We start from the raw sequence: 21,229 nt of genomic DNA, 5'->3' as shown, positions 1-21,229 counted from the left end.
CTTCCATAAAACTGGTCCCTGGTGCCAAAAATGTTGAGGACTACTGGTGTAAGATATCTGAACATACATATGCCAGAAGTAAATTTGATTTCCTCCATAGAGATAGAAGACCAAAGGAAAGTGATGAAAGACCGGAGACCCAATTCCTGATTCTCATTATCAGCACCTTTATTTACTTTGATGTATACATAGTGGATGGGTGCTTGCTTTTTTGTTTATACTATAATGTAATATAACATTTTGATTTGGTGAGAATGCAGAGCACATATCTTAAAATTTTCACTTCAATACATTATTATTTGCATTTATATAAGATGACTTAAGTATGATTTTTATATGGTATAAATATTTTTTCAAAAAAGTCTTTTTTCTATTCCACCTTATGGCCAATAGAAGTCTGAACTGTAACCTTAAGTTATTTATATATTGAACAAATATTTACTGGGAACTTCTTTTTTTTTTTTTTTTTGAGATGGAGTCTTGCTGTGTCGCCAGGCTGGAGTGCAGTGGCACTATCTCACCTCACTGCAACCTCCACCTCCTGGGTTCAAGTGATTCTCCTGCCTAAGCCTCCCGAGTAGCTGGGATTACAGGTATGCATCAACACATCCAGCTAATTTTTGTATTTTTAGTAGAGACAGGGTTTCACCATGTTGGCCAGGATGGTCTCGATCTCCTGACCTCGTGATCTGCCCGCCTTGGCCTCCCAAAGTGCTGGGATTACAGGCATGAGCCACTGTGTCTGGCCAGGAATTTCTTAATTTCACAAAATATTTAGTGTATAATGACAAATTAGGGTGCTCGCCCTTATGGATCACACGGTCTATTGAAAGAAATGTGATAATTCTGTTATAGTCTAATAAGGACCATGATGGAGGTATGTTTTAATACCTAACATTTATTGAATGCTTACTCAGTGCCTAGGTTCTACATATACAATTAATTCTTACAATTACTTTATGAGTTAGATACAATTACTGTCTCCATTAATGCAAATGAGAAACTGAGGCTTAGAGAGATTAAAAGCATAGAGAATTTGAGTAATGTCAAATAATTTACTATGACTGACATTTAGATTATGGTAGAGGTATCCTTTATTGTGAGATGGAATTGACTCATAAGATTAGTTTTCATAGGCTGGTTGAAATATCATCTAATATAGCTAATCTCTGTTTCAATTTCAGTTTTAATCATCACACCATGGTCTGCTTGTCTGACTCCCTTGATACAACGTGCTGCCCATTCGTCAGGGCCTGAGAGTGGCAGCAGCAGAGGCCAAGGGAGGTATGGAGAGGGTAAGAAAACTCTAAGAAAAAAGGAGCTAAAGTTCCTGTAACAATAATAGATGCATGGAAGAAAAGAAAAGCCTAAAGTAGGATCCTCCCATGAAGAAAGCAAAGAGAGGAGATTTCTTAAAACAATAACTACAAGGTAAAAAATGAAGCCACAGGGATGCCAAACCCCTTTGCCATATTGGAAGTTTTAGCCCTTAACACTGGAACCCAGCAATGCTTTTAACCTTGATCTACATAATCTTTCTTCATTTCATGGTTTTGGTGAAAGAGGAAGCCTCAAGCCTCCTTTGAAGCCTGCAATGTAGTACAAATAATAATCATCCTATGGGAACATATGGAATAGGCATTAACCAGGTATTAAGCGTGACAGAATTAATTTATTTAAGCCATTTTCAAACTTTCTCTGTATTTTTTTAGTCAATACTATCATTTAAAGTAGTGAATTGGTGATTTGGGCTGAATAATAACTTAAATTTAGTTTTTCTGACCAGTGGCTATATTATACTCAATTTAGTCCTGAAAGACCATTATATTTATTTATTTGTTTTATTTTCAAATCTAGTTCCCATGGTGGTCCCCTTTTACTGAGAACATAATCAGATAATCATTTCAGAGCCACTAAATTGTACAAACCAGAAACACTACTGAATTAGTCAGGACTCCATATTTGCAAGTAGAAGAAACCCAACTCAGATTAATTTAAATAAGAAAGGATACTGCATTAATTTACAATGAAGAAGGGACCTCCAGTGATGTCACCAGCAATCAATCTATCCTGCTTTCTTTCCCAGTGCTGCTTTGCTTCACTTTGACTTTATTCTCAGGTGAGCGCTTGCCATGTAATGGCAAAGATGTTAATGAAAACTTTAGGCATATATTACATGATCTTCATCACAGACTGCTTTAAATAATAAATGTATTGGTTCACATAACAGCTAAACGTCCAGATGTAGTGGAGCTTTGGATGTGGTTTGATCAAACTCTCTGGGATTCTCTTAGCCCTTCCTTATGTGTCAGCTGTAGCTGTAATGGTTCTAGTCCTCACAGATGCACACTACACCAATCAGACCAAGAAACAAATCTTTTGCCTCAGTTATTGACAGAAGTCCTGTATTTCATTCTGTGATTGCTCTAGACTCTGAGTTTAGCTGATAAATCCAATGAAATAGAAAACCAGGGGTTAAAACCACAAGGAAAGGAGCCCAAGCATCTATTAGAAGGGCAAGTCTATTTACTGGTAGCCGAGACCTTCTAATGTGTTTCCATAATATCAGGCAGCACTCATGGAAAGCTGTGGAAAATGTAGGACAACATATCTATTTGACAGAATCAGGAAATACACACAGAGTATAAGGTATGACCTAGGTCAAAACCCAGAATCCAAGATCAGGACTCCTTTTGGGGAAGAATCTTGGTCTTTTGAGGTTGGCTGGAAATGTCAATGTAGCTGTTATAGTTTCCTGGAGTAGGTTTAGACTACACAGAGGCTTTCATTCTTTCACAGGAAATGAATGGTCACCACGAAGAGGCTTAGGGCATTTGTAAGGATGACAGCCACTTTTGTGATTTGCCTGTCACAAGCTGTTCAATTTTGGCTTAATTTTATGTAAATAGCACTTTCTTTGGCACCCTATGGATCACATGTTTGCAAGGAAAAGAGAGGAGTACACAGAAAGCTCCTTGAGATATAGAATGAGATTTTCCCAGGCATAAAGTATAGCTCAGACCTACAAAAGTGTATGATACCTAGAGGTATAAAGAACACTGTACAACGTTTTTTCTCTGTCCTTCATGTGTTTACCCTGTGGTAGAAGAGAGAAATTCTCATATAAAAACAATTATATAAGTATGGGAAAAATATTGACCTACTGAGGAACTTTATAGCAAAGTCTTGTTCTATTAAGAATTTTAAGATAATATTTAGCATCATGGAAATAAGGTTCTTACAACAGAGTTTATTTTTTTCCTCTTTGTGCATTGGTAAACAAATAGACAGAGTAAGCAATGTTATAGTTGGGGACAAATTATACTATTAATTATTTAAAAGATTTTTAATTTATGAGAAGGTTATGGCAATCTAATCAAATAAATGGAAATTCATGTAGGTATGAGTCAAATAATCAAACATTATTATTCTTAATCTATTATACTTTTATGACCATAAATGCAATTTTATTTCAAAATATTAAACTTGTGATAGTATAGGAAGGACTTCATCCTTAAGATGTTGGAGCTGAAAATTTTAGGCCTTAAGGACTAATCCTGATATTTATGAAGTGGATAAGTTTTCTTGGTTTTTATACTGATAATATATGTGGTATAATATACAACTACAGAAGTGCCCCTACTTGAGACATATAAATAACAACAAATACTACTATAATAACCACCTTGAAATGAGTTTTTAATTGCTTTGATGACTATAGTAGCAATTCCCAAAATATGCTAGCTCTGTTTACTTTCAATTTTATTCAGCATATGGGCGTAGGAAAGCATTAGCATTTTCCAATTCCAAGGATGAATGTGTTTAATGTTAAAATAACTCAGAACAGTTTTATGTTTTTCATCATGAAGTTCAAGTAAGAAATATAAATACAGAAACTTGGGTCTGCTGCTATTCTGCCTATAAATTTGGTCAATCTGGTGAGGACGTGACCATAGAGAGCTTATGGATCAGCTATTTGGGCATCCTTTTACTACTAACTAAAACACATGGTGCAAAATTATTTCCATCAATGGGACAACTATTTGAAAACATTCATACTGTGTAGACATGTTTTTAACCTCAATTTTTCCCATCAATTCTGAATATATTTTTCTTGGGGGCTGGAGGTTTTAGTGATTGGTGCCATACCTAATAGCAGGATATCAGAGTGATGGAAATTTGGGCTTGAGTCTCAGTCAACACAGTCAGCTTGCAAGAAATATAACTATTAATCACATTTCTCAACTGAACTTAATTTTGATTATGAGACTCCACTCTGCTGAGTGTTGGAAACTCAATCATTTTGGAGTTACAGCTGTGTTCTCCAAGTGCAGGTCCAGTGACCATGAGACTTGTAAAATGCCAAGATATGGGGAATGGGGATGGAGGAAGAATTTGGCATAGGTTGTCATGTGTCAGCCCTGGCATCTTCAGAGACAGCTTTTGTCTCATCTGATCTTTAGTAGTCTATCAGCACAAAACACTTCTGAGTTTCTATTTTTCCTGACAATTAGATTCTTTCAAGTTTTCTCCATAAACTTATTCCAGTGCCCATCTCAGATATTGTGTGTATTTGTGTTATTCTTGCATCATGCACTCTCAGGAAACTTGACAAGTTTAGTTGAACTCTTCATTTTCGTGTTTTGCTTAGGCATTGTATTAGTTCATTTTCACACTGCTATAAAAATACTACCCAAGACTGGGTAATTTATAAAGAAAAGAGGTAGGCCGGGCGCAGTGGCTCACACCTATAATCCCAGCACTTTGGAAGGCTGAGGCGGGCAGATCACAAAGTCAGGAGATCGAGACCATCCTGGCTAACACAGTGAAACCCCATCTCTGCTAAAAATAGAAAAACAAAATTAGCCGGGCGTGGTGGTGGGCGCCTGTAGTCCCAGCTACTCAGGAGGCTGAGGCGGGAGAATGGCGTGAACCTGGGAGGTAGAGCTTGCAGTGAGCCGAGATCGTGCCACTGCACTCCAGCCTGGGTGACAGACTGAGACTCCATCTCAAAAAAAAAGAAAGAAAGAAAGAAAAGAAGTTTAATTGACTCACAGTTCTGCATAGCAGGTGAGGCCTCAGGAAACTTACAATCATGGTAGAAGATGAAGGGGAAGCAAAGACTTTCTTCCTGTGGTGGCAAGAAAGAGAGAGCCAGCAACAGCAGGGAAAACTGCTTTATAAAACCGTAAGATCTCATAGGAACTCACTCACTATCACAAGAACAGCATGGGGGAAACCGTCCCATGATCCAATTACCTCCTACCTGATTCCTCTCTCGACACATGGAGATTATGAGGATTACAATTCAAGATGAGATTTGTGTGGGGACACAAAGACTAACCACATCAGGTGTGTTAGAATTAACCTACTGCTCCTGTATAATACTGGAACTGACCTAAGGGAGAATTCTGAAAAAGCCTCAGGCCAATCTCTTTAGACATACCATGTGACCATTCCAACTCCAGGTTTCATTTGCATGCCCATCCTCATCCAGGCTAAGCAGGTCTCTTCAACAAACATTAGCTAATACCTGATAGTATGGAATTACACTTCAGTGTCTGATATGAGCCCTAAGAACCCTGAGAAACAGATAGTATCTTTTAGCATTTAGAGCTTGGACTAGGTCTTAAGGGAGAGGATTCCCTAAGGAAGTAATTAAGTGAAAGTGACTTAAGGGTGGGATAACAGGAGCAAAGAAATGGAGGTGGAAACAATGAGACATGGATGTGGCAGTTAGTTTAAAGCAATGAGAACACCGATTTGATTATAAAGTTGGGTTCATGATGGGGAATCGTGGAAAGTAAGGTTGACCACGTAGTGTGAGCCACTTTACAGTAAATTTGCTAGGGCCAGAGCTGTGTTTCTTTTATAATAATGAGTTTTTTCTCCTACTTTTGACTGAGAACAATTTCAGGAAAGTGGAGAATAGAGAAGGCCAGTTCTAAAATATACGATTATGGACAGAAATTTTGATTTTAGTATAGTCAATATTGCTTCTTTTCCACCTTTCCTTCATAATAAATTTTAATGAAGATGGATGGGTTTCCAGCTCTCTGGTGAACTTGTAATTCTTGTGAGATAAACTTGCATGGGTCTCTGGAATAAAAGTCTGTAAGGAGAAGGCCACAACCTAGCTCATTAATAAACTCCAGCCTGAATCATCCAGTCCAGGTGTGGAAGAACCAGTTGTTGCAAACTGTTTTCAAAGCAAAGCAGAGTAGACACTTATAAAGCTTCTCTCTTCTCTCCTTAGTCTTCAGGAAGAAATTTCCTGGGGCAAAGCCTGCTATAGCCACAGAAGCAGATCTGCGGCTTCCTTTTTTTTTTTTTTTTTTGAGACAGAGTCTCACTCTGTCACCCACACTGGAGTGCAGTGGCACGATCTCGGCTCACTGCAACCTCCACCTCCCAGGTTCAAGCTATTCTTCTGCCTCAGCCTCCCTAGTAGCTGGGACTATAGGCATGCACCACCGTGCCAGCCTAATTTTTTTTTTTGTATTTTGAGTAGAGATGGGGTTTCTTCATGTTAACCAGGCTGGTCTCGAACTCCTGATCTCAAGTGATTTTTTTGTATTTTGAGTAGAGATGGGGTTTCTTTATGTTAACCAGGCTGGTCTTGAACTCCTGATCTCAAGTGATCTGCCCACCTCGGCTTCCCAAAGTGCTGGGATTACAGGCATGAGCCACTGTGTCTGGCCTGTGGCTTCTTATAGAAGTTAAGTCATCCTTTTTGCTGTGCTGTTTTGCCTCAAACCAGCAACCATGGTTTAACTCAAGCGGTGCTGTGTGCAGAGGGAGAAGCTACCACAAAGCTGGAGAGCTGCTTTTTGACCATTCTTTGGAGTGCCACATTCTGGTGTGGTTTTGCTCCTAGAACAGGTCTTTTGCTCTATACCTTTGCAGAGATGCATATAAATGTTTCTGCAAAGTACCATAACACCTTAAAGAATGCAGTGTTTGGCCCTGAGGCCATGTGTCTTGCAATTTTTTTTGTGTATTTATGAATGTGGCGACTTAGGGGAGTGAGATAGGGTGAATATGTGAATATTTAATTGAATATTCTTTAATTGAATATGCCGATATGAATTTTATTAATGTGGAGGTGTTTTTTGGAATGTAGAATGACTATCTTTGCCTATTATCATTAACTTGTGTTCTAGAAATAAATATTAAATCAAAGAAAAAAGAATTCTTAAAAATTAGAAGAAATCACAAAAGTTTATATAGTGCTGTTTGAGACAAAATAAATCTAAAGGGTTCCATCTGCTGGTAGAAATAAAAAATGAATACAAATTAAAATATGCATTGTAAAAATTATCTGGCAAATTAGAAGTGATAGTCACAGAAGTTTAAATTGAAAGAACAATCATCTACTTCCTTTATTTTAAAAACTATCATGGAACATGAAAATAAATATATAGTTGTTTTAAAATATATTATAGAAAGCAAACAGATAATAAACATTGTTTTTTTTTTTAACTATAAGCTTTGTGAAGGTAGGGGCCATGTCTATATTGTTCCTTACTATATTCCCAGCTCTTGGTAAAGTGCTATGCAAATATATGTAAATAATTTTGTCGTATGATTCAGAGTTGCATGAAACCTAAAAGGATGTAACAGAAAGTTTGTATTTTTAACTCAAGGAACCATAAAGTTATGTTATGAAATTATAGAAAATACACTTATAATAAATTTACTTCTTAAATAGAAGTTCTCCACTGAAGAATTTAACATCAGTATGTAATGATATATTTTGTTTCTCAGAAAGATAAGTCTAGCAGTCAGGATAAACTATGTTATGCTGTGGTAAAAAATGATTCCCAAATCTCAATTGCAGTGACTTACAACAACAAAGGTTATTTTCTTGTTCACATCCATCATGAGTTTCCTGCACTCTGCTCCTTATGTGTGTTCATTCTGGCACCCAGGCTGTTGCAACACCTCCTATCTGGAACATAACTGATCGTCCTGACACAGAGAGAGAGATGTGGCAAACTAAACATAGGTGTTTTCCTTTTTAATAACAGTTTTATTGAAGTATAATTTTCATACATTTAGCCATTCTTAGTGTACAATTCAATGTTTGTTAGTAAATTTACAGAATTGTGCAACTGACCACCACAGGCCACTTTTAGAACATGTCCATTGCCCCCAAAACATCTCCTGAGTCCATTTGCAGTGAATCTTCATTGCTACACCCAGCCCTAGAAAATAATTAATCTGCTTTCTGTCTAAAAATTTGCCTTTTATAGATATTCCATATGAATGAAAACATATAGGTAATCTTTTATGTCTGACTTCTTTCACTCAGCATGTTTTTGAAGTTCATCTGTGCTGTAGCATGTCAGAAGTTTTTATGACTTTTTAAGAAACTGTTAAACGTTTACAAAGTGACAAATCATTTTATATTCCTACCAGCAACATATGTGGGTTACAGTTTCTCCATATCTTCACCAACACTTATTTTTGTTTGTCTTTTTTTATTATAGCCATTTTAATAGGTAGGAAGTGGTTTCTCATTACAGTTTTAATTTGCATTTTCTAATTCAAATGACAATGTGATTGAGCCTCTTTTCATGTACTTATTAGCCATGTCTTTGGTGAAACGTCTATTCAAATTCTTTGCCTCTTTTGTGTGTTATCTTCTTATTTAATTATAATAGTTCTTTATATATTCTGGATAACATTTTTATTAAGTCTATGATTGGCAGATATCTTCTCCCAGTCTGTGGCTTGTCTTCTCATTTTTCTTAAGTGTCTTTTGAGGGACAAGAATTTTTTAAATTTTTATGAAATCCACTGTATAATTTTTTTCTTTTATGCATTGTGCCTTTGATGTTATATCTAAGAACTCTTTGCCTAACCCAAGAAATTTCAGGACCATGAAGATTTTCTATTATGTGTTTCTCTAGAAGTTTTATAGTTTTCATTCTTACATTTGGGTTTATGATCCATTTTGAGTTAATTTTTGTGTTTAGTATAAGGAAAGCTGTCTCATTCTTCATTTTTTCTCATTAAATTTCTGGCTAGTCTGCTAATCTGTTGCTTGCTCTAAGCTTAATCGCACCCTAAGGCTAGCTATGATGTCATCCCTCCCCAATTATTTGTCACCAAGATCACTGTTGTTTTTGACAATGTCCTGGACATGGGGACTTCTGACTCTACTCCAAATGAAGCCAGTCCACTTTGGCAGTAAAGATGATGGTTTTCCTGGTCCATCCTGTCCTAAGGTGGTGTGGGCTAAAATGCCATTAAATAACACCATTCTTACCCAAGGTTCAGTAGTTTTCTTAAATATAAGTTTTTGAGTTATTTGTATGCCTTTGGTTGATTTTGATAGTTGGGAGTTTTTTTTCAAGTGTCCAATTTTATTTTTGCTTTTTGGGGAGAAGATTTGCCAATGTCTTCACTCCACCATTCCAGAAGTCTCAGCCTCTCTGAGGTAATTTTTATAATATGGGCATTTGAATACCTTAAAACATTATAAAATGTGTTATTTTTGTCAGAGTTCATGAGCTTAAAGCAAGTCACATAGTCATTCCTTTGTTCAATAGAGAGAGATATAGAATCCTCCCATAGGAAGGAACATCACAGGGATAATGTGGTAGGCAGCTCATGACATAGTTTCCAATGTCACACCTCGGTGTCGTCTCTTTCCCTTGAGTATGGTGTGGACTTAATTACCCTCTTCTAGAATAGATAGAATTCATTAAAAGTGATGGGCTGTCATTCCTGTAATTAACTTAGGAAAGACTACTACTTCAGTCTTGCTAGCTTTCTCTTTCTAGTGGGCACTGTCTCATTACATCTTGCCTTTTTGGGTTGCTCACATTGATGAAGCAAGCTACAATTTTGGAGAAACTCATATGGCTAGGAACTGAAGGTGAACCCCAGCCAATTCCCAGCAAGGGACTGAGGCTCTCCTATTGAGTTCAATAGCCCACAAGGAACTGAAGCCTGCAAACAAACAGAGTGAAGTTGGAAGCAGATTTTTCCTCAGTTGAAGCATGAAATGACGATAGCCCTGGCTGACACCATGATTGTGGCCTTGCGAGAGATCCTGAAGCTGAGGACCCAGTTAAGCCATGTCCACATTCCTGATCTACAGAAACTGCTTGATGTGTTAACCATTAAATTGTAGGGGTAATTTTTTTGTGCAGCAATATATAATGAATACAGAGAGTAACTAAAATATTTAGTGAACAGTGAAAAATAATCCACGATAATAGGTATGGAGCTGGATAGGATATTTCTTACCATATATCAACACTTCTAAATGAATCACATTTTAATCAGGGTGGCTTTCTGTGGGTCTCATAATCTGGCATTTGCTCTGAATGGCAAAGTAAGTATTTTTTTTAAACGAGATTGGAAAAAGATATTTTCTTGTGCATTATTAATGGTAGTACTCTAATTTCTCATTGATATTTTGTAATTGGCAAACATTTTGATGACTGTCTACTCTTTATAATTTAGTGTTACTTTAAATAATATGTGAATACTAAAATCAGTAAGCTTCACTTATATAGAAAATATTCAGTTAAAAATGTAAGGGAAAACTCTTCCAAAAACTAGAGTGTTGGAAAAAGACACCAAAAATGTAACTTGACAGTGGAGAAACCTGACAAATACCACCTTAAGCCAGGTGATTGAGGTTAACATCAATAGCGATAAACCATATTTCATAGTATGTAGCCTTGATCTGATGTGATGATAATACCACATTTCTTCTGTGGTCTTCCTCCAAAAAATATTAGCCCAGTCTAATTGTTAAAAAAAATAGGCAAATCTCAATTAAGAAAAATTGTGCAAAATACCTGAATAGTAATCTTTAAAACTGACAAGGTCATAAAAACCAAGGACAGTTTGAAAAACTACCACAGCCAAGAGGAGCCTAAGGAGACATGGCTACTGAATATAATGTGGTATCCTGGATGTGATCTTGGAACAAAAGAAAGACATTAGGTAAAACTAAGGAAATCTGAATAAAGTATTGACTTCAATCAATGATAATATATTAGTATTGGTTCATTAATTGTGACAAATGCACCATAATGTTTTATTGTTGTTGTTGTTGTTTGTTTTTTGTTTTTGACACAGGGTCTTGCTGGCATTCCAGGTGCCACTGGGGTATGAAAAAAACTCCTGCAGCTAGCTCAGTGTCTGCCCAAATGGGTGCCCAGTTTTGTGCTTGAAACCCAGGGCCCTGGTGGTATAGGCATCTGAGGGAATCTCCTGATCTATGGGTTGTGACTATCATGGGAATAGCATAGTTTCTGGGCCAGAATGCACCATTCATCGCGGCATAGTCCCTCACAGCTTCCCTTGGCTAGGGGAGGGAGTTCCCTGATCCTTTGAGTTTCCCGGGTAATGCAACACACCACCTTGTTTTGGCTCACCCTCCATGGGCTGCACCCACTGTCTAACCAGTCCCAATGAGATGAGCTTGGTGCCTCAGCTGGAAATGCAGAAATCACCCACCTCTGCGTTGATCTTGCTGGGAGCTGCAGACTGGAGCTGTTCCTATTTGACCATCTTGCCAGCCACTGATACCAGTTCTTTACAATCTCTTTCAGAAGACAGAAAGAGAAGGAATACTTGGTAACTCATTGCATAAGGCCAGCTTTACACACTACCAAAACCAGGCAAAGACACTGTAAGGAAAAAAAAAAAACAACAATAACCAATTTCTCTCATGAACATAGATGCCAAAATCTTCAACAAAATATCCAGCCAATTAAACCCAACAATGTATAAAAATAATTATACACCACATCCAAGTGGGATTTATCCTAGATATATGAGGCTAATTCACCATTTGAAAATCAATCAATGTAATACATCACACTAACAGGCTAAAGAAGAAAAATAGCATGATCATATCAATAGATTTCTAGAAAACCATTTGACAAATTCCAACACCCATTTATGATAAAAACTCAGCAAACTAGGTGTAGAGGGAAACTTCTTCAACTTGAGAAAGAATGTCTACAAAAAAGTCTACAGTTAACATTGTACTCAATGGTGAGAAACTCAAAGATTTCCCATTAAGATTATAAATAAAGCAAGAATCTTCCTTCTAACAATTGCTTTTCAACACCATACTGGAAGTCCTAACTAAAAAAGTTTAAAAAGAAAAAGAAGTTATATAGGTTGGGAAAGAATAAACAACTGTTTTTGTTCACTGATGATATGATATCTATGTAGAAAATTTGAAAGTATTGGTAAAACCCCTGGAACTAACAGCAATTAAAGCAAAGTTGCAGGATACAAACTTAATATTAAAAAGTCAGTCATTTTCCTATATGCCAGCAATGAACAAGTGGAATTTGAAATTTAAAACACAGTGCCATTTATATTTGCACTCTGAAAAATGAAATACTTAGGCATAAATATAAAAAATGTACAAGATGTAAATGAGGAAAACTATATAACTCTGATGAAAGAAATTAAGGAACTAAATAAGTGGAGAGAGATTTCATTTCGTGGCTAGGAGGCCACAATTTTGTCCCAATATTAATTCTTCCTGACTTGATCTATAGATTCAAGGCAACCCCAATGTGATGGTTAATATTAAGTGTCAACTTGATTGGACTGAAGGATACAAAGTATTGTTCCTGGGTGTGTCTGTGAGGGTGTTGCCACAGGAGGTTAACATTTGGTCCGTGGACTGGGAAAGGCCGACCCACCCTCAATCCGAGTGAGCACAATTTAATCAGCTGCCAGCATGGCCAGAATAAAAGCAGGCAGAAGAATGTGAAAAGACTAGACTGGCTTAGTCTGCCAGCCTACATCTTTCTCCTGTGCTGGATGCATCCTGCCCTCGAACATGAGACTCCAAGTTCTTCAGCTTTGGGACTCAGACTGGTTCCCTTGCTCCTCAGTTTGAAGATGGCCTATTGTAGGACCTCACCTTGTGATCATGTGAGTCAATACTCCTTAATAAACTCCCCTTTATAAATACACCTCTCCTATTAGTTCTGTCCCTCTAGAGAACCTTGACTAATATACCCAATCAAAATCCCATCAAGTAATTTTGTGGATAAGGACAAACTGATTACAGTGTTTATAAGGACAGGCAAAAGGCCCAGAATTGCCAATGCAATATTGAAGAAGAACACAGGTTGAGGACTGACACTACCAAACTTCAAGCCTTACTATAAAGCTATAGTAATCAAGACAGTGTGGTATTGGCAAAACAACAGACAAATAAATCAATGGAATAGAATAGGGAGCTCAGGGATAGACCCACATAAATATAGACTGCTGATCTGTGATTAAAAAGGAAAAGCAATACAATGGAGTAAGGACAGTCTTTTCAACAAATGGTGCTGGAGCAACTGGACATCTACATACAAAAAAAAAAAAAGAATCTAGATGCAAACTTTACATCCTTTACAAAAGTTAACTCAAAACAGCTCAAAGAACTAACTAACATGCAAAACTCTTAGACTCCTAAAAGTTAACATAGATGAATATTTAGATGACCTTGGGCTTTGCAATGACTTTTTGGATAAACACCAAAGGCTCATAAAATAAAGAATTAGTAAGTTGAACTTCATTAAAAGTAAAAATCTCTGCTCTGTGAAAGACACTGTCAAGAGAATAAAAAGACTGGGAAAAATATTGTGAAAGATATATCTGATAAATGAGTATTATCCAGGATGTACAAAGAACACTTAAAACCAACAATAAGAAAACAAACAACATAATCAATGAAGATGCCCATCAACTGTAGACTTGAAAATGTGATATATATACACCATGGAATACTACATAGCCATAAAAAAGAATGAAATTGTGTCCTTTCAGCAACATGGATGGAGCTGGAGGTTATTATCCTAAGCAAAATAATGCAAAAACGGAAAACCTAATACTGTGTGTTCTCACTTACAGATATACAGATGGCAAATAAACATATGAAAAGATGCTCCATATCATATGTCATCAGGGAAATACAGATGACAAATAAACATGAAAGATGCTCCACATCATATGTCATTAGGGAAATACAAAATAAAACAATGAGATACCACAACATACCAATTAGAATAGCCAAAGCATAAAACACTTACAACACCAAATGCTGGTGAGGATGTGGAGGAACAAAGAACTCTCATTCATTGCTGGTGGGAATGCAAAAGGGTACAGCCACTTTGAAAGATAGTTTGGCAGTTTCTTACAAAACTAAATAGACTTTTATGCAATTCAGCAATTGCGCTCCTTGGTGTTTACACAATGGAGTTGAAAAATGTCCACACAAAAACCTGCATACAGACGTTTATAGCAGCTTTATTCATAATCGCCAAAACTTAGAAGCAACCAAAATGTCCCTCAGTAGGTGAATGGATAAACTGTGGAACAGTTTGTTGATTGTCTGTGGAACAGATAATGGAATATAATTCAGTGCTAAAAAGAAATGAGCTATCAAGCCATGAAAAAACACAGAGGAAACTTACCAAGTGAAATAAGCCAATCAAAAAAGACTACATACTGCATGATTCCAACTATGTGACATTTTGGAAAAGGCAAAACTGTGGAGATAGTAAAAAGATCAGTATAGGCCAAAAGTTGGGGGGAGACAGAAATGAACAAGAAGAGCACTGAGGATTTTCAGGGCAGCAAAATTAATTTGTAACAGTCAGATACCCCCATTGTGTCTTGTAAGTAACTAACTTGTTTGTGAGTTTACAGGCTCATAGAAAGAAGGGACTAGCCGAGAGGCTGAGGCAGGAGAATGGCGTGAACCCATGCAGAGCTTGCAGTGAGCCGAGATTGTGCCACTGCACTCCAGCCTGGGCAACAGAGCGAGACTGTGTCTCAAAAAAAAAAAGAAAGAAAGAAGGGACTAGCCTTGTCTCAGATGGGATTTTGGACTTTGGACTCTTGAGTTAATGCTGGAATGAGTTAAAACTTTGGGGGACTATTGGGAAGGCATGATTGTATTTTGCAATGTGAGAAGGACAGGAAATTTGGAGGGGCCAGGGGGTGGAATGATACGGTTTGGTTGTGTCCCCGCCCAAATCTCATGTTGAATTATAATCCCCAGTGTTGGAGGTGGCGCCTGAAAGGGGGTGATTAGATAATGGGGGCAGTTTCTAATGGTTTAGCACCATCTCCTTGTGAAAGGAAAATAAATCTTGGGACCTCAAAATCACTAAGCTAAAGGGAAAAGTGAAGATGGGAACTGCTAGGGCAAACCTGCCTCCCATTCTATTTAAAGTCATCCCTCGGCTCACTGAGATAAATGCATATCTGATTGCCTCCTTTGGAAAGGCTAATCAGAAACTCAAACAAATGCAACCGTTTGGTTTGTCTCTTATCTACCTACGACCTGGAAGCGCCCCCCACCCCACTCCCTGCTCCCTCTTGGAGTTGTCCTGCCTTTTCGGACCAAACCAATGTACATCTTACATACATTGATTGATGTCTCATATCTCCCTAAAATGTATAAAACCAAGCTGTGTCCTGACCACATTGGAAACGTGTAGTCAGGACTTTGTGAGGCTGTATCATGGGCACGTGTCCTTAACTTTGGCAAAATAAACTTCCTGAATTGACTGAGACCTGTCTCAGATATTTGGAGTTCACATTTGGTAATCACAAAGGGATTCTGAGTGGAGGTTCTCCTGACCTTTGACATATCTCCTGTTGGTGCTTAGTACCAGTTTGAGCTGTCTTTATGGCTCAAACCAATAGAATAATTTGCTGAGGCCTGGAAGCATCACCTTCAGAGAATCCCTGATCCCCCCAAATTTGATCAAGATCTAAAGTTTATTCTGCCATAGAACTCCTTTTTCTTGGTTCGGGGAAGGGGGAGTTTTGTTTGCTTCCAACAAAGGACGCAAGTTTTCCTGCTTCCATGATGATGCAAGGGAGGTAACTCCTTTCTAGAGTTTGAGCTTCCTTCCAACAGGGAAGGTGAGTTTGAGTTTTTTCCTGCTTCCAGGGTGGAAGAGAGCAGTCATCAGTCTGAGACCCATCCCTACATAAGTAGCTGAATTGGTGTTTTGTCTTGGCTAAAGTTAAAATTAACAACCAGCTGATCTTAATTTCTCCTTACCATTAGAGTGCTCAGTAATCATATTGTTGGTTTTGTTGTTGTTGTTGTTTGTTCTGGTCCTTCTCCTTTCAGCTTTGACCAACCCTACCTGACTTGGTCAAATCTGAATGAGAATTTCAAAGTATGGGTAACAAGGTCTCTCTGAATTGGCTAAAATTCCTCACAGCTGTAAAAGAGGAAAAAACAAAAAACAAAACCCCAAAACCATGCATTTGGTTTCTGTGTTTGCTTCCTGTCTGAAAAAAAAAAAAAGAAACAAAACAACAATTGTTCTTTTGTTTACTTTTCTTCCACCCCTACTGCCTTCCCCCTTTGTCATCTTCAGTACCAAGAAAAATCTAGAGAGAAGGCTTCTAATGACTCAAACTCCTTAGAGAACTCAGAACAAAGGCACCACTCACCCCTTTTGGGGTGTACTGTTTTCTTTGTGGAGTTTCAAGAGTCATGGGCACATTCTTCTTGGGTCTAAAAGCTCTGCTCTCCTGTATTGCATGACTTGACCTCTTTGGCTTTGGGGCTACCAGAGATTACCTTGTACTGTGAGAAGATTTGACCTTGGTGTGTGTAACGGTAGGCAAGAACTCCAAAGTTAGGGGTGGCTGAAGGTGGTTTACAGGAAGTGGTTTTGGCTTTTTTTTTTCTTTCTTTCTCTCCTAGGAAGTTATTGTTTAAGGATTCTACTTCTAATTCGGAGATGCATTCTAAAGGGTCTTCTCCATTGCTTTTTCTCCCAGAATTAATATCAGTTTGGCTTGTATGTGCACATTTGTGTGAGAAACTGAACTGTTGTTTTCATAGGTAAATGAGAGATTTAGTTTCCTCAGCTTCGAAGAGAATGAACATTTTGCTCCACCCTGCTGAAAGGCACCCGTGGGTGACCAGGGGCCTCATGGGAGTATAGAGAGGGTTGACCACCTGTGATTTGCAGCAGCCCTATGGAGAATCCCCATCAAACTTGTTTAAAAAAGGGCTCATCCAAGAAGCACATATGGGAGCTGGTCACTGAGCTTTAAGCCCTCCTGGAGGTGCTAGACCTCCAGAGGATGAAACTGAGACATGAAAGAGGGTGGCAACAACTCAATGGTAACACACTATGGAGTCCCACCCACAATCAGCACACACCACAAAAACCCTAGGCCATAGCTCAGTTCCTCCTTTTAAGAAAAAACAAAAAGAAAAAGAAAAGTGGGAAATTAATAATCTAAAAATGAGAATAAAACAAGGAGAATGACCCCCTTTTGGGTACTCCACTGGTTTTATGGCACCTTTACTTGTTAGAGTCTGTGTAAAACGGAAATATTATGGTCTTTGTGCACATTTACATGAAAGAAAAGGGGCGCTAAGATCAACCTTCAAGCTACAGAGTTCTTAAGTTCTCTTTTTCTCTGTTTTCTTTTCTCCCTGCTTTAAAGCTGCTGTTACTTTTTGATGAAGATAAAATCCACTGTTAGACTCCAACCATTCATTTTCGTTACTGTTTTTGCAGACCAATAAGTTTGTATTAATATCTCATGGCTAGAGTTCTGAAGTAAAAGCTATAGGATCTTTAGTGTATGAAAATGTATGTGTGTGTTTATGTGTATGTATATGTATTTTGTTGTGTTTTGGCCACAAGGTACCAAATTGGCTTAATGAGTACTCATAAATTAAATAATGAACACCAATGCTTTTCAAGTTCATGTGACTTAAGTAAAATCTTTAATAAGCTAGCTTTAAAATTATTGGTAAAGAACAGTAGAGATGTCTTAAGAATTTTCAGCATACATGTTTGTTTTCATTCATTGATCAAGCAATTTCATACTTACCCCTGCCAAATACTCTAAGGTGTCAAAATTTGGCATAAGGGATACAAAACTATAAACCCAGCCCAAAATAGAATTATCTTTGCTTGTATAATTTTTGATAAATAAGAGGTTGATATTGATTTAATGAAAATAGGTAAATATTGAATTATTTAGTGAAATAGCCATAACTTCTAATCTATAGCTTTAGGCAGTCAAGTCCCCAGGCAGGAAGGGGGTTTGTTTTGTGAAGGACTGTTATCATCTGTTTCAAAACTAAACTATAAACTACATTACTCCCAAAGTTAGTTCATCCAATGCCCGGAAATGAACAAGGACAGCTTGGAGGTTAAAAGCAAGATGGAGTAGGTTGGGTCAGATCTTTTTCATTGTTCCAGTTATAATTTTGCAGTGATAGTTTCATAACTTTAAATGATGACTATTTCAGGTTTCGTAAATAATCTAGGTAAACTATTAAAACAATTAGGTAAATGTAATGGGATAAATATTTGTAGACAAAATTGTCATAATTTAGAAACTAAAGTTAAATTAAATAATAGATATTTCATCAATTGGGTATTTTCAAAAAAATTGTAGGAAAACATTCTTTCCAAATAAGTGTGCGCTTTTTAAACGGTGAATAATTGTTGTCTAATTCAAAGCTTCTTTAAAGGTCATGTATACAACAAGGAAAAAGAAACCAGGAAATAAGAGAGATGTAAAGAAAGTTATATTAATATAATTAAAGAGGTATTTTTGGTGAGAAAGCTTAAAGAAAAATAACTTTATATGAGAAAAAAGCTTATATGGTAAATTTTGTCCTAGAATAAAATAACTGGTTGTTTTAAAAATGGGGGATGTTCAGGACAAACCAGAACTTCCAAGCAGTCATGAATGGTCAGTGTAAGTCTTAGTAAGAGGATCTATTAAAAAAAAAAAAAAGGAAGAAAAACTTTTATGTGACCAAGCTGTCTATAATTAGAGAGAAATTATAATGGTCTTTCTAGAGATTGAGTTTTGATTAAAAAACACACTTATAGATGAAAGAATTGGTTCAAATTCTGACATTTTCTTAAGGCATTGCTTTACTCTTAATAAATTACAAGACATTATAATTTTTTTAATGAAAAGTTTAACTTTTATTGCATCTTGCTGTTTTCAGCTTTCTCTCCTCTTTTAAAAGACCTGAACTCAAACTCTATCCTTTAACTCATTTTCAATTCCTGTAAGTTTTTTTTTCCTTCAGTTTCTAACTGTTGTGGCCTGATGCAAAAAAAAAAAAAGAAAGAAAAGAAAAGAAAAAGTTTTATCTTAGAGATCTAAAGGAAATGTTTTCTTCCAACATAATATTCCCCATAGGGGACAGCAGTTGCACTGCAGAAGGTCTTTTATTTTGCCTTTGGGTAACTGGCCTGATAATTAGATCTTACGCTTTATCAAAATAATTCCCATGTCATTATTACTAAGTTTGGTTTGCTTAGAAAAAACTGAGATTAAAAATTTTTCTTAAAATTAAGATTATTACATCTGTGTAACTTTCTGTATGTGATTTTAAAGTCCTTGTGCCATTAAGTAAGTTACAGGGCTTTGACTTCTGGGTCTAAAAAGGACATCAAGTCCTTCTAAATCTTAACACTGACAGTAGTTAAAGCCTCATCTTCAGACCCAGTGGAAGATGCCAGTCAAAATAAATTGGGTTTGTGAGACACAAGGCCAGAAATTAAAGATATTAAGCTCCTAAGGATCAGGGACTATCATGGAAGAGGTGGGTGATATTGTAAGGGCTGATTTTGACACATAAAATAAGTTCAATTTCCCTATAAATTAACCATTAATGTCAAAGGCACACTGATGCAAGATCAGTATATGGGCCCCTATGTCATATTAACAAGGTTTTCTTGAAGCATTAACCCACTCCTTAATAAAGGTTATAAAGGTTGTAAAAGGCTTATGGAAATTATATTGTATGGTCAAGATGATTAAAATTTTATAGATTGTTTATAAAAGTTAGAAAAACAAATTTAATTGGCCTCATGCTGTTTTTATTAGGGATTATTGTTTGGAAAATTAAGTCTCCTCTCTCTAAGAATAACAGTTTTCACCTTGTTTTTGAAATCTTTGAATTATCACTTTGGTTAAATTAATGACTTATTTTACAATGACCTGTGACCCTATTTTGTGATATCAAGCATTTTAAACCTTGATATTTGACAAACTTTCTAAAATCAAATTATAAATTATGTCTTTTTTCTGACCTAATTATTTCTTTAAGATATTAGGTTCCCTAAAGTCCAAAAATGACATATATGACTTATTTGATGTAAAAATCCTACAGGAAGTATTGTCAAATATGAAATGATGGCGTTTGGCTTTCTTTAGACTGTATTCATATAAATATGTTATTGGTATGTGTTTTAAAATTGTGGGAAACTCCTATATTTCTGATATGACTTAGTGTATGTTATTAGTAATAATTATAACTGTTATGTTAAATTATTATGTGCCACAGCAGTAACAAATTTCCTTGCCAGTTGTGTCTTTGACTGTGGGTGCACTAAAACTTTTTGTCATCCATGGACAATTATTTTCTTGTTTTGGTCCTCTTTAGAAGCTGGTTTTATAATCAGCTTTTATAGCTCTAAAAGGTGTTCTTGAATGCAGAGTTCTGATAACTTTGGAGACTGTGACATTAGAATGGAGGAAAACTTTCAGGACTCTCATGGAGAGACGGAATATTCATGAATGTCAAGCAGAACAGGAGTTAACTGCATGGACTGAACTAATAGAAGACTGAAGCCCTATTTATTTTCCAATTCAAGATAAACCAAAATCAAGACCCAAATATAATCACAGACCAATGTAAAGAGACATGTAAAGACCAAATACTTCAGAAGAGTGAAGTAATCATTTTAAAAAAGCTTAAAACATTGATGATTCTTTGTTTTCTTTTCCAGAGTCAAGAAAACTTTGCTTTTTACTTATTTACAGCTTGTTGCAATTGAGTATACTCCTGTAAACAAATTTGGATTTCTCTCTCTCAATCTGATTTCTCCCTCTCAATCTGATTTCTCCAGAATGTGGAAACTATTTGTGAGTATTCTTAATTTATGGCAACATAGTTATTTGCATAAGTGCAATAAGAATGTTTTATTTTACAACAGGACACTATTGGAGAAACTGGTTATTTTACTGGAATGGTGTGATTTCCTTTAAGGAATCAAGCTTGAGTTAAATAGAGCCAATAAAAACCCCTTGGGAACAATGGCCTCATATCTTGTCTACACAGTCCCTGTATAGGGTTCCTGACCTGTGGTAAGTAAAGAATTTCACTTTCTGATAGGTCCAGGAGACCCAAGTTATCTTGGGATCTCAAGAGGAGAGG

At 36.7% G+C, this 21,229-nt stretch overlaps 1 long non-coding RNA gene across 1 annotated transcript; it reads left to right on the top strand.

Moving 5' to 3' along the window:
• The first annotated feature begins 551 nt into the window (after positions 1-551).
• LOC115832144 lies at positions 552-21,003 on the top strand. The gene is made up of 3 exons (XR_004027580.1): positions 552-593; positions 1,185-1,431; positions 20,802-21,003. It is a non-coding gene; the product is annotated as an uncharacterized LOC115832144 (long non-coding RNA).
• Positions 21,004-21,229: the final 226 nt, after the last annotated feature.

This window comes from Nomascus leucogenys, chromosome 21 (genome assembly GCF_006542625.1).
Source record: "Nomascus leucogenys isolate Asia chromosome 21, Asia_NLE_v1, whole genome shotgun sequence".
NCBI classification, from domain to species: domain Eukaryota; kingdom Metazoa; phylum Chordata; class Mammalia; order Primates; family Hylobatidae; genus Nomascus; species Nomascus leucogenys.
This window is presented reverse-complemented; position numbering and strand designations above follow the sequence as displayed.